Source organism: Trachemys scripta, chromosome 9 (assembly GCF_013100865.1).
Source record: "Trachemys scripta elegans isolate TJP31775 chromosome 9, CAS_Tse_1.0, whole genome shotgun sequence".
In the NCBI taxonomy this organism is placed as follows: Eukaryota; Metazoa; Chordata; order Testudines; family Emydidae; genus Trachemys; species Trachemys scripta.
The window spans coordinates 40,610,712-40,624,782 of record NC_048306.1 but is presented as its reverse complement, the minus strand read 5'-3'; the positions used below and the strand labels follow the sequence as shown (position 1 = coordinate 40,624,782).

The window sequence follows — 14,071 nt, the reverse complement described above, 5'->3', positions numbered from 1 at the left end:
CTGGTAGTTATTGAGATTTATCAAGCTCCAGTTACTACATTTTCTATTAAGTGTTTTCTGCTTTTCCCCCTTCCCAGACTTACCGATAAATAGGAGGACTGGGGAGAAGCTCTGGCAGCTCCTTTGAAAACTCATGTTTCTCTGCGCTCAAACTGTGGCAGCAATTATGTGGGAGGAGATTGTCTCATTACTGATGTCTGAAATGCCCTCTCCTCCCAGGAAGGAAGTTGCTTTTATTCTGAGGGTTGATTTTCCCTCAATCTTTCACCTCTATTAGAACCTGTGAGTGATTTCCTTCACTGCCGGTGACACAGACAATTATGAATGTAAAACATTTCAGAAGTTTCTGTTGATTGAGCCTGTGTCACTTGGGAAAAGCCAGGCTAACTGCAGACTTTTCAAATGCAAACCATGTGATCTGCTCCTGAAGAAAATACTTAACAACAGAATGACATTCAACCCCTTCTTTCGTAAGTTTCCCTCCACTTGGTAACACACAGTGTAACTTATACACTGTATTGCGTTACAGAGCAATATCCACAGAGCTGAAATCAATTGTACCGGGGAATTCTGAAAAAGAAGAAAAGTGGGCTTGTTTCTCCTTATCACAGGGATAAATTTGGCCCAGTGCATGTTGTTGTGGTTTAAAGAATCTATGGTTGAAAGGCACTAAATCCTCAAAGCTGCCTTCAGTGATGAAGGTAAAACAAGGTCACTAAAGGACAGTACTTCATTGGAAACCAGCTGTAGATATCCACACAGGGGTACAGAAGATCAAGTTTGAAAGTGACAAGTCACTGTGTATAGAACCAGGAAGGCAAGCGCATGTGTTAAAATCCTTGCACTCTGAATATAAAAAGTTCCTGCCACAAAATCATAAATTCGCAGGTCATCAGGAAATGCTCACATGGAGGAATGTCACTCTGACTGGAGTGCTTCCTGTGATGGGTTGGGTCACAGAAACCCCCCTGACCCCTTGGGACTGCCACCTGATGTGCTGAGAGTACCTCTAAGCCCGTTTCCCCTGGCAGCTTGGGACTTCAGTACCTTGCCTGGTTGTGTCAGACACACTAGCCTGCTACAAACACAGACCCAGGTCTGAACCACGTTCCCCAAAAGCTGCAGGCTTAACTGAAAACAGCTTAAGAAGTGCTCCTGTCTCCAACACCCAGATATCCAGTTCCCAATGGGGTCCAAACCCCAAATAAATCCGTTTTTCTCTGTATAAAGCTTATACAGGGTAAACTCATAAATTGTTTGCCCTCTATAACACTGATAGAGAGATATGCACAGATGTTTGCTCCCCAAGTATTAATACTTGCTCTGGGTTAATTAATAAGTAAAAAGTAGGATTTAAGTGGTTCCAAGTAATAACAGATAGAACAAAGTAAATTGCCAAACAAAATAAAATAAAACATGCAAGTCTAAGCCTAATACAGTAAGAAACTAGATGCAGGTAAATCTCACCATCAGAGATGTTCCAATAAGCTTCTTTTACAGACTAGACTCCTTCCTAATCTGGGTCCAACAATCACTCATACCCCCGTAGTTACTGTCATTTGTTCCAGTTTCTTTCAGGCATCTCTTTGGGGTGGAGAGTCTATCTCTTGAGCCAGCTGAAGACAAAATGGAGGGGTTTCCAGGGGCTTATACAGTCTCTCTCTTGTGGGTGGAAACCCCTCTGTCCTCCTGTGTGAAATCCCCTCAGCAAGATGGAATTTTGCAGTCACCTGGGCAAGTCACATGTCTATGAATGATTCAGCTTTTTGCAAGCCAACGCCATTGTTTACATGTTAGTTTGAACATTCCCAGGAAAGCTCAGATGTGGATTGGCATCTCCAAAGTCCATTGTTAGCTACGTACTCCCAATTACTTGAATAACCCCTTCACACTATGTTAACCAAATCTGCCTTATGTGCTTCCTACAGCAAACACTTTAAAAACAAGCATAAAGCCAATGCTCATAACTTCAGATATACAAATGATACACACATACAAATAGAATGAATACATTCTGTAGAACATAACCTTTGCAAATATGTTACATGGCATATCTAGCATAAAACATATTCCAGTTATGTCACATTTACACTCATAAACATATTTCTATAAAGAATTATGGGATGCAATGTCACACTTCCATCAAACAGTCTCCACGAAGGTCAATCCAAAGGTCTTTTGCTAAATTGCCCCAGGAATGAGAGGATGCTCTCTATGGTGTAGTAATTGGTTAATGCTCCTGGCAGGTGGCTGGGTGAGTGATTTTAGATACATTCAAAAAGAGTCATTCATTTTTAAAGTGTTAAAGGCCTTTGGTGAAGGGGCAGTGAGGGCTTTCAATGTCCAAAGGGGACTCTCAGGCCTGGTTTACACTTAAAACTTATACCAGCACAACTACATCAGTGAGGGGGCATGAAAAAAACACACCAGCTAGAAACACAAAACCCCCAGTGTAGCCACAGCTATACTGCCGACAGTGTGCCTTTATCAGCACAACTAAACACATCTGGGGAGGTGATGTTCCTACATTAGCAGAACTCTTCCTTCTGTCAGTATCTGCTGAGTGTGCACTAGGGGACTATACCAGCATAGCAATGCCAGCACAGGTTCTGCAGTGGAGACATAGCCTCAGTAAAGTTAAAGCCCCTGAATAAACGATTTAAATATTATTCAAGGTGTAGCAGTTTCAAGGCAGCAAACATTTCCTGTAACTTTCTGTATGTGCATGACACAAGCCCCCATAATACATGTGGTTACCTCATGCTATTCAGAATGATCTAAGCCACTGCTAGTCAAGGAACCATGCTAACCACAGCAAAAGCACTTCTTTGATGTAACTGACTCACACTTTCTGCATTGGTGATCTTAGACTGAGACCACCGCCTCCTCCTGACCTTGTGTTTCTGGAGCAGTGAATTCTGCCCTTAGCTACAGCAGCATAACAGAGAGCAGAACTTCATTATCAACATGCAACCAGCCAGTGTTGTGGATGTGCAACCATTTGCCAGAAGAGTGAGTTTGTGCATTATCCCTTATGAATTCCCATCAACTGGAGATCTATGTAGTAGGAAGAGAAGTTCTGTTCACCAATACATGTCTAGTTGTAGAGAACTTTTTTCTATTTCTGAAGGGAAGGCGAGGATGAGACGACTGATGGAACCGGGGAGTCAAAAGCTGCTTGTGAAATAGCTTGTGACAAAAAAACCTTGGTTTAGTACTTCTGCTTTCGAGACCTCATAAGAGCTCTGAGATGCTGTAGTGCTTTGCCTACTGTTTCAGATCAGAGAAAATAATTCTGAGTGATTGGAGTACTGTAGATGTTCATGGACATTGCACTTTCTCTCTTGCTCTGCAGCGACTGGACAAACTCCGTCATGTGGTCCCATTTGACCTGAGCCTTTCTCTATTTGATGAGACTAAATGTTTGGAACAGAGGCAATTATTGTCACATGTTGAGCAAGATGTTAGTGAGTTGTTATTCTTTGGAGACTTTTTTTGATAGAGTAGAATTCCCTTTTCCTCTCCTCAGTTAAATCATTCCTAAAACATTCTTATCATGCAAAGGTCACCAGTATTAACGGTTATGGCTGGCCTTGTATGGGTGGACAATGAGAAGGAGAGGGTGTAGCTTCTGTGAAGGGTGCAGCAACAGACTTGCTGGGGAGTGCAGATACTTTGCTAGTCCAGGGATATTAGTCTCCCCAAAAGTGGTAGCAAAATTTAGTGTGAAATGAGGGCCAAGACCTCATCATCCCTTCGTGCTGCCCAGAGGACTTGTGTGGATACATGGGAGAGTGCACTGTGCAACTTTCCCACTCCAGTGTGTGCTCCCACAGTGGAATTCTGGCCACAGTGCAGCCAAGAGCTTAAAGCCAAAATCTAGCTCAGATTCTTTGCTGTTTAATTGCACTGCTTTAATATAGTTTCATCTTCTGGTCACCTGGGCTAAAATTTTCAAAAGCACCTAAATGACTTAAGAGCCTGAGTCATCTTTTCAAAAGTGACCTAGGGCCAGTTTTTCAAAGATAGTTAGGTTTTCTAGTGAGGTTTTCTACAGTGCCTTAAGCAGGTTAGGTACCTGACTCCAATGATTTCAGTGGAAGTTAGGTACCTAGGTGCTTTTGAAAATACCACTAGCACCTATCTGCTCTTTAGGCACCTAAACACCTTTGGAAATCTGGCCCTAAAGCCCAGGTCCTCAAAGATATTTAGGTACCTAACTCCCACTGAAATCATGGGAATTAGGCCCCTAACTACCTTTGAGGATCTGGGCCTCACTGTCTAAGTAACTTTAGAATATTTAGCACCTGGTGTATTATGTATATGAACTGTATTGTTTGTCTACTCAGAGAGAAAATTCCTTAGGATACGGACTATGTCTCCTCCTTCTTTCTGCTGTGGTTTATCACAGCATCTCAGTACACAGAAATAATATCTGGTTTCCTGGAATTAACTTCCACACAGGGCTGTTTTGGATACTTGATTAACGGCACAAAACTATATGGGTGAAGCGGATGGTGAACAGAGAGAGCCAAGATCACCTGAAAGCCTTTAGCCTCTTATATCACACCCCCAGATGAGACTAGGGATGTACCAGGAATTCAGAAATTAAAGTGTCTGCAATGTGAATATATTTCTAAGATTCACAATCAAATTATTTTTAGCTATGAAACTTCATTTCTGGGTTCCACTGATATACAGTATAGACCGATGCTCCATTCTGGTAGAATCATAGACTATCAGGGTTGAAAGGGACTTCAGGATGTCATCTAGTCCAACCCCCTGCTCAAAGCAGGACCAATCCCCAACTAAATCAGAATGGATAATGGCAGATCTAAGCTGTTGTCTCGCAACATTTTCTGATATGTACTGGGTACAGCAGTGCTTGGTTTAATGTATTACGCATCATTAGAAATGCTGAACCATCTTTCTCTTCCACTTTGGGGGAGGAGGAGAGACTTTTTAGCTCCCCAAAAATGTGAGAAGAACATGATTCTTTCCCCTGCCATTTGGGGACCATAGCAATGTTGGGCAAAGATAAGAGGATTTGGACTTCATCCCAACCAATGCAGGGAGTAAAGAACAGGAAAATTTTGTGAAGCACCATAGCTCACCTCCCCATGGGCATAGATAGCTGGAGACTTGGGGGGCCTTAACCACCTCCCAAAATAGGGATTGCACCAATAAAGGAAAGTATTCGAAAGAGAAGCTCAATTATTTCACTTAATTAAAAGTGACATATTTGATCATGGTACAAAACTACTCCTTAAAGTGAGATTTAATAACTATTATTTTATTATTTTTTAACTCTAGCCTCCTAAAATAAATAAAAAGTTGGCTATACACCTGCTTCACCATGTGGTTGGGTGAAGGGGAGCAGAATGAGCGTGAGACATCAGTCCTGTGGAGGGATGCAAGAGTGTTATGAAATGTAGCACAGCAAACCAGCCTAAGTTAAAATGTATGTCCTGGACCAGATGGGAATTAGGACTCAGCTGTGTGTCATCAACTCTATATTACCAACATCTAAAGGAGATTCTCCTCTATCTCAAGAGAAATAGGAGAGTCCTTTCAATTTACACATGAAAACCTCACACATGTTCTCCAGCAATTAAGACAGTCACTCACAGGTTTTAAAAGAGGGGAAGGGTTTAAAGGACATTAACTCTCCCAGTGGTATCAGCTTCCTTCCTCAGCACAGGGGACATTTCAGAGCCATTTGCTTGAATCATGAGATCAGTAACACATCACCCTCCTCCCGCGTAGGTGCTGCTGGGACCACTGTCTGAGCTTGGAGACACACAATGTTTTCCAGGAGGGTCCAAAGCTGCTTTTTCATTCTTCTCATTCTTGGTGAGTTGGGGAATGGGACAGAGCTGGAAATATTTGATCTAAAATCATAGATCCTCTTAAGGTGCCAAAGTCAGATTCAGATTTCAAACAGCCCAAAGTTTGGGGATGTTCTGAGCTGGGGTTTTGCTTTAACTCTCCCCAAAGATAGGAGTGCTTTATGAACTTGGATCTGAATCCAAGTTCAGAATCTAAACACTCCCAAATGTTGGGGATGGTCAGAATTGGGGGTCAGCAGCAGGTGTTCTATATGATAATCCTTCTTCCAGGTACTGCCAGCAGCATAAAGGGCTGGGTTCAAATATTGTTGGGTTCCTCTCAAAATTAACAAACACACTGGCTTGACCCTCCTGCCCCAACTCAGAAACCTAGGAAAAGCCAGATACCTTCCCTGGGTGCCATTAACAGGCAATACTTCCCTGCTCACAAGCACTGAGTCTTTGCATGAAACAAGGACAAATTTATTAGGGGAAAAGGGGACACAGACTGAATGTGGGAAAACAGCAATAAAAACTCAGATCTGAATACTAAATATAACTCCCCAATCCCACATTGTCTTTAGCTCAGTTCAACAGCTGCTGATGTGGACTTCCAATAAGGCAATGGCCCTTTACCAGTTATTTCTCCCTTCCCTGTCCTCTCACCGTTTGTTGTCCATGGTTAGTGAAGTCCAGAGTTTGAGCAGGTCTGTATCCAGCCCTTAGGGGAAATGCTGCCTGGTCTGGTTCAGAGACTCCATCCCCTAAGCTAGCCATAGTGATTACAGCTGTTGTAGTGCTTGGTCAGGGAGGGCCCTCATCAGACTCCTTCAGCTCTGCTGCTCCCCTCTGCAGCTGCAGTGGAGGGCCACTTCTTTCCTCTGCACCAACTCTTCACAAAGTCTTCCACAGAAAGAGATCAACAGCATATATAGCTCTACCAGAGACCTTGCACTTGGGATGCACTGCCAGCAACAATTAGACACCCCTTTCCCTTAGTCTCTCTTGTGCCCAGGCTCCATTATCCAACTGTGTAAGATGGAGAGGTTTTGTAGGCTGACTCCTGACCCAGGACACATTTAGTACAGGCTTCCATCACCCCATACCTGCAGAAGCCCCATGAGTATCCAGGGTTCTGCAGCCCCAGAGGAAGCCCCCTATTCCAATGGGCATCTTTCCCCTTGGTTATGGTTGTAGAATGCTATTATGGTCACACCTCCAGAGGGACAGAGATTGTGACTAAAACCCTTCAGATGCCTCCTCCAATGCCTAGTTAGGGAGAGGGAGTCAGTGAGGGAAGAAGATGAAGTGATAGCAAAACACAAAGGTTTAAGGCTTGTCTACAAACAGTTGATTGAGAACCAAGAACCAATTTAAGCTGGTTTGGAAACCCATTTAATTAAATCAACCCAAACATTTTGTTAAGACTAATTTCAGATCAAGAGTGTACTATGTCAACTTAGCTTAAATTGGTAAATCAATATGAGACACTCAATTTGAAATATTTTGTACCATCTTAAGTAAATTGATTTCTAAATCTGCTTATGTATCATGTTTGCAGAATTTTGCATAAAAAACGTTAATCAGTTGTAATTCACACCTTTTGATATTTCACTGCAAGTCTGCGAGGACATACCTGTGTACTGGGAAGCAGTGGCATAGTGAGCTGAAGATCTCTGTCTGCCCCTATTATATAACAATTTTGGGGGAGAACAGGGCTCCCTCAATATAAAACTGAGTAGTTGGGTTGTACTGGAGCCTCACAGAAGACTAAGAGTGCAGGAACTGTGGATGCAAAACAAACACAGCAGCCGCAACAGTAGTAGGAGCACAGGCCTCTTCCACATGCATTGATTCCAACTTCTGGAGGATCCAAAACCTGGCCCAGCATAGACATTTGTGGGCCAGAGGATCCAGAACCTCCTTCCATCACCATTTTTGCTCCTTTGCCTTTCTAAAAAGGTTCCCCTGTCACTTTCCCTCCCCTTGGAGCTGTACAGCACAGAGAGCTACCATGGGCTTCCTACTCCCTGCATGGCTCCAGCTGCAGAAGAAACAGAATGGAGAGGGCTCCTTGGGGATAGAGAGCTTGTTCCCATCACACACCAGGGTTCGGAAGGGATGGTATTAGTGTAACCCGCTCATGAGTACAGGTCCCCTGCTGTACCCAATCCATAGTGGAGAGGAGTTGTTGCAGTCCTAACTAAGGAGTCATGTCTCTCTAGCTCATGCTGTAACAGCTCATGCTTTTTGCTTGAGAGGTCCTCAGTACATAAGCCAAGATCATGACTGTCACATTAGCACTTGCTAGTACATTTGAAACATCTAGAGTAGACAAGGCTGTGTCCAATTTAACATATGCTAAACTGCTTGAGTTAAAGCATAGGTCTTAGCATGTGTCAGAGGCAGTATGCCTTGTCTACACTAGCCTGTTCCAATGTGTTAGCTAACACATACCAATGTCCCACCTTTAAATCCTACTCTGGAGAAGTCTTAAGGTCCAGCCCACATCTGTATTTCTTGGGAGATGATTGTTCAGTCCTCTGCTGTGGAAAGAAGATTGAGTAACTTTCATTCTCCCTTTTGGCTTAAGAACAAAACCTAAGAACCCACACGGCCTCTCCCTTGAAGATAAAAAGAGCTTTTTTTAAAAAAAATTCTTTGACGGAAGTATACTGTGGGCCAAAGCCTCCTAGCAGCCTGCAGCCTGAGCAGACTGTATGGGAGCTGCTGAATTTCCTGGATGGAAATCATCTTCCCCAAACCAGTGGTCGCCAAACTTTTTTGATTGCGCACCCCTATCAGTAAAAAAAATTTGAGCACGCACCCCCTGCCGCTCCAGCTCTACTATTTTTGCCTAAGCAAAACACCACTTTGGAGACCACTGCCCTACCACATGGCTATAAGATACTGCAGTAAGCATCACTTTAGCTGAGTTATCCAATATCCTCCTTCAGGGGGGCATGCATTTTGGATCTCTGCAGTTATGGATTCACCAGACCTACCCCACGTCAAATCTCTCATCCATGCTCCAGAGCAGTGAGATTTCTTGGACATGTGCTTCACCATTTTCCCTCACTCCTACCTCATGCAAGGCGGGCCCACAACATTTTGGCACTTGAGGCGGGGAGCTCAAATGACACCCCCATGCCCCCTTGCTTGGGCCAAAACTTTGAAAGGTCTCAATTCTGCCTTCTTCCTGTTCTACGCCTCTCATGGTACTGCTCTGCTACCTACCCCAATAAAGGAGAACTAACAACTTAAAATGCCTTCTTCCAAAATTTTAAGTAACACTCCAGACATGCCAGCCACTTCCGGGAGTGGCGGGAGGCCAGGGCAGGCAGGGAGCTTGCCTTAGCCCTCCTGCGCTGCCGCCTGGGATCCACCTGAGGTAAGTGGTACCTAGACAGAGCCCACACCCCAAATCCCTCCTGCACCCCAACGCCCTGCCCCAGCCCTGAACCCCTCCTTCACCCCAACCCACTTCCTGAGCCCTGAGCTCCCTCCCAGAGCGAACACCCTGCACTCTTTCCTGCACTGCAAGCCCCATTCCAGCCCTGAGCCCCCTCCTGCACCTAAACTCCCTTCCAGAGTCCACACCCTGAACCCCCTCCTGCACTCCAACTCCCTGCCCCAGGCTCAGCCTGTAGCACAATCCAAACCCCTCGGCCCAGGCCCAGAGCCTGCACCCTCTCGTGTACCCCAAACCCCTGTCCCAGCCCGGTGAAAGTGAGTGAGAGTTGGGGAGAATGAGCAACGGAGGGAGGGGGGATGGAGTGAGTGAGGTGGGGTTTCAGAGAAGGGGTAGGGTGGGGGCATGGCCTTGGGGATAGTGTGGGGCAGGGGTGGAGCAAGGCTGTTTGGGTTTGTGCAATTACTGATATTTCTACATTTTCTTTGAGGTAGATCCTGGGTTGCACTTAAATTCAAAAAGTGATCTTGTGCTTAAAAAGGTTGGAGACTACTGCCCTGGACATGAATTCTGAGCCAATATACATAGGAGAAGACGCTGCCACTCTGTTTCATTTATAACAGCAAATACCCTGAGGGATTTAGGGGCTGGGCTAGGTTGGGTCTGTCCATATTGAAAAGTACAAGTAAATTGTTCATTTCAGGGAATGGACTTTTCTGTTTAATTAATGGAAAGCCAATGCCTGTACTCCACGAGAAGCTGAACAACACAGGATTAGTACAGAGGTTCTCCATGTGAGTTATAATCTTCATCTCCCAGCCATGGTATGGCAGCTTCCCAGGCACTTTCGCAGGGCTTAGTGGTTCCTACACAGGCTGTATCCCTAGACAGATGGAAATGGCTGGTGGATTCACATAGTTACTATGCAGCTCTAACCAGCTATCAGAAACATCCATGTAATACGACTCTATTCTTTATAGTGTCTTTCATGTAAACACAGAGAGCCGTGCTCTAGCGCTATGTAAGGGCTAATCTTGTTATAAACCCCATCTCAGTATTCTAGCCTGAGTGAAATATTGTAACACGACCATTATATAAACAGACAATACAGGCCATTAGATTAAATACTAATACAAAGATTTGGGGATAGCTCCTTTCTTTGTGTCTAGAGTGAAACAAAGAATTAATTACAAATCATTAAAAATATTTTAAAAGGCATATTACAAATATAGAGTAACACATTTCAAGCTTTGTACAGACATTAGCTAAGTCATCCACACAACACCCCCATGAGGTAAGTATCCTACTCATTTTGAAACTGGAGACACTGAGGCAAGGAGAAGTGAAATGACCTGCTCAGTATTGCATAGCAAGTCACTGGCAGCGTTGGGATTAGAACACGGGAGATCCTGGCTCCTGATCCTGAGCCCGTTCCTCTACGTCATGATGCTTCCCTATGTTTTTTTCCTGGTAGTTATTGAGATTTATCAAGCTCCAGTTACTACATTTTCTATTAAGTGTTTTCTGCTTTTCCCCCTTCCCAGACTTACCGATAAATAGGAGGACTGGGGAGAAGCTCTGGCAGCGCCTTTGAAAACTCATGTTTCTCTGCGCTCAAACAGTGGCAGCAATTATGTGGGAGGAGATTGTCTCATTACTGATGTCTGAAATGCCCTCTCCTCCCAGGAAGGAAGTTGCTTTTATTCTGAGGGTTGATTTTCCCTCAACCTTTCACCTCTGTTAGAACCTGTGAGTGATTTCCTTCACTGCTGGTGATACAGACAATTATGAATGTAAAACGTTTCAGAAGTTTCTGTTGATTGAGCCTGTGTCACTTGGGAAAAGCCAGGCTAACTGCAGACTTTTCAAATGCAAACCAAGTGATCTGCTCCTGAAGAAAATACTTAACAACAGGATGACATTCAACCCCTTCTTTCATAAGTTTCTACCCACTTGGTAACACACAGTGTAACTTATACACTGTATTGCGTTACAGAGCAATATCCACAGAGCTGAAATCAATTGTACCGGGGAATTCTGACAAAGAAGAAAAGTGGGCTTGTTTCTCCTTATTACAGGGATAAATTTGGCCCAGTGCATGTTGTTGTGGTTTAAAGAAGTTACCTTTGAAAGGCACCTAATCCTCAAAGCTGTCTTCAGTGATGAAGGTAAAATCAGGTTACTAAAGGACAGTATGTAATTGGAAACTGGTGATAGATATCCACATGGGGCTACAGAGGTTCAAGTTTGAAAGTGACAAGTCACTGTGTATAGAACCAGGAAGGCAAGCGCATGTGTTAAAATTGTTGTACTCTGAATACAAAAAGTTCCTGCCACATAATTATAAATACAGAGGTCATCAGGAAATGCTCACATGGAGGAATATCACTCTGCCTGCAGTGCTTCAATCAAACAGTCTCCACGAAGGTCAATCCAAAGGCCTTTTGCTAAATTGCTCCAGGAATGAGAGAGGCTCTGTATGGTGCAGCATTTGGTTAATGCTCCTGGCTGGTGGCTGGGGGCTTGGCTACACTTGCGACTTAGAGCGCATTAAAGCAGACCCAGGTGCCCTAACTCACAACCCATCCACACTGGCAAGGCATTTAGAGTGCCTGGACTCTGCAGCTCGAGCGCTTCTGGTAATCCACCTCCACGAGAAGCATAACGCTTGCTGTGCCTTGGCTGAAACGCCCCAGCATCAGTGTGAACAAGGTGTGGCATTACTGCACTTTGATCGGCCTCTGGAAACGTCCCATAATCACCTTAAGTCAGTGTTTCTCAAACTGGGGTCGCCGCTTGTGTAGGGAAAGCCCCTGGCAGGCCGGGACGGTTTGTTTACCTGCCCTGTCCGCAGGTCCGGCCGATCGCGGACCTGCGGCAGCTCCCATTGGCCACGGTTCACTGCTCCGGGCCAACAGGAGCTTCTGGAAGTGGCATGGGCTGAGGGATGTACTGGCCGCCGCTTCCAGCAGCTCCCATTGGCCTGCAGCGGCGAACCGCGGCCAGTGGGAGCCGCGATCGGCCGGACCTGCGGATAGGGCGGGTAAACAAACGGGCCCGGCCCGCCAGGGGCTTTCCCTACACAAGCGGCGACCCCAGTTTGAGAAACGCTGCCTTAAGTCAAGTGGCCACTCTTGTCATTGTTTTGAACTTGGCTGCAGGCATGGGGATATTCCCTTTCAAAGCTCCGTTTCGGACAGCTGGCATGCTTATTTGCTCTGGGACAAAGCAAGCCATTAGTGTGGAATGCTGCTGTTGAGAGTGTGTGAGAGAGACAGGCGGGAGGGAGAGGGGTCTGCTGTCTGAACTTACAAGACAGCATGCTGACATGCTCTCAGCCCCCCAAAAACCCACTCTCTTTCCCCCCACATATACACAACACACTCACTGTAACACTCCATCCCTCCCCCATTTGAAAAGTATGTTGCAGTCACTTGCATGCTGGGATAGCTATCACAATGAACTGCTCTTTGTGGTGTTGCAAGAGTTTCTTGCACTCGTATCTGACAGAGTGAACACACAGCAGCGCTTTCCCTACTGCGCTCTCCGAGGGCTTGTTTAATTCACAGCGCTCTACATCTGCGAGTGTAGCCATGCCCTGGGTGAGTGATTTTAGATACATGCAAGAAGGGCCATTTCTTTTCAAAGAGTAAATGCCTTTGGTGAAGGGGCAGCGAGGGCTTTCAGTGTCCAAAGGGGACTCTCAGGCCTGGTCTACACTTAAAACTTATACCAGCACAACTACATCAGTGAGGGGGTGTGGAAAAAACCACACCGCCCAGAAACACAAAACCCCCAATGCAGACACAGCTATGCTGCCGACAGCATTCCTTTGTCAGCACAATTAACTCATTTGGAGAGGCGGTGTTCCTACAGTGGCAGAATTCTTCCTTCTGTCAGCATCTGCTGTGTGTGCACTAGGGGACTATACCAGCATAGCAATGCCAGCAGAGGCTCTGCAGTGGAGACATAGCCTCAGTAAAGTTAAAGTCTCTGAATAAACGATTTAAATATTATTCAAGGGGTAACAGTTTCAAAGCAGCAAACATTTCCTGTAATGTTCTGTATGTGCATGACACAAGCCCTCATAATACATGGGGTTACCTCAGGCTATTCAGAATGATCTAAGCCACTGCTAGTCAAGGAGCCCTGCTAACCACAGCAATAACACTTCTTTGACCTAATTGACTCACACTTTCTGCATTGGTGCTCTTAGACCAAGACCCCCCCTGTCCTCCTGATCTTGTGTTTCTGGAGCAGTGAATTCTGCCCTTAGCTACACCAGTGTCACAGAGAGCAGAACTTATCAACACCCAAGCAGCCAGTGTCGCGGATGTTCAACCATTTGCCAAAAGGGTAGGTTTGTGCATTATCCCTTCCTAATTCCCACCAACTGGAGATCTATGTGGTAAGAAGAGGAGATTCTGTTCACCAATGCATGTTGAGTTGTAGAGAACTTTTTTCTGATGCTGAAGGAAAGGCGAGGATGAGCTGACCAACAGAACTGGAAAGTTAAAAACTGGTTGTGAAATAGCGTGTAACAAGAAAAGCTTGGTTTAGTATTCATGCTCTCGAGACCTCTTAAGAGCTCTGGGATGCTGTAGTGCAGGGGTGGCCAACCTGTGGCTCCAGAGCCGCATGCGGCTCTTCAGAAGTTAATATGCGGCTCCTTGCATAGGCACCGACTCCGGGGCTGGAGCTTCAGGCACCAACTTTCCAATGTGCCAGGGGGTGCTTACTGCTCAACTCCTGGCTCTGCCAAAGGCCCTGCCCCCAGGGCCACAGGGGGGGGGGGAGCAAGTGGGACAATTTGCCCCAGGCCCCGCCAAAA

At 45.4% G+C, this 14,071-nt stretch overlaps 1 long non-coding RNA gene across 1 annotated transcript in view; it reads left to right on the top strand.

The window, feature by feature from the left end:
• Positions 1-13,589, top strand: part of LOC117883141 — a 33,647-nt gene extending 20,058 nt beyond the window's left edge. Inside the window, exons 2-4 of the long non-coding RNA XR_004647191.1 lie at positions 5,767-5,853; positions 11,319-11,408; positions 13,457-13,589. This is a non-coding gene — a long non-coding RNA (uncharacterized LOC117883141). The remainder of the gene's footprint in view (positions 1-5,766; positions 5,854-11,318; positions 11,409-13,456) is intronic.
• Positions 13,590-14,071: the final 482 nt, after the last annotated feature.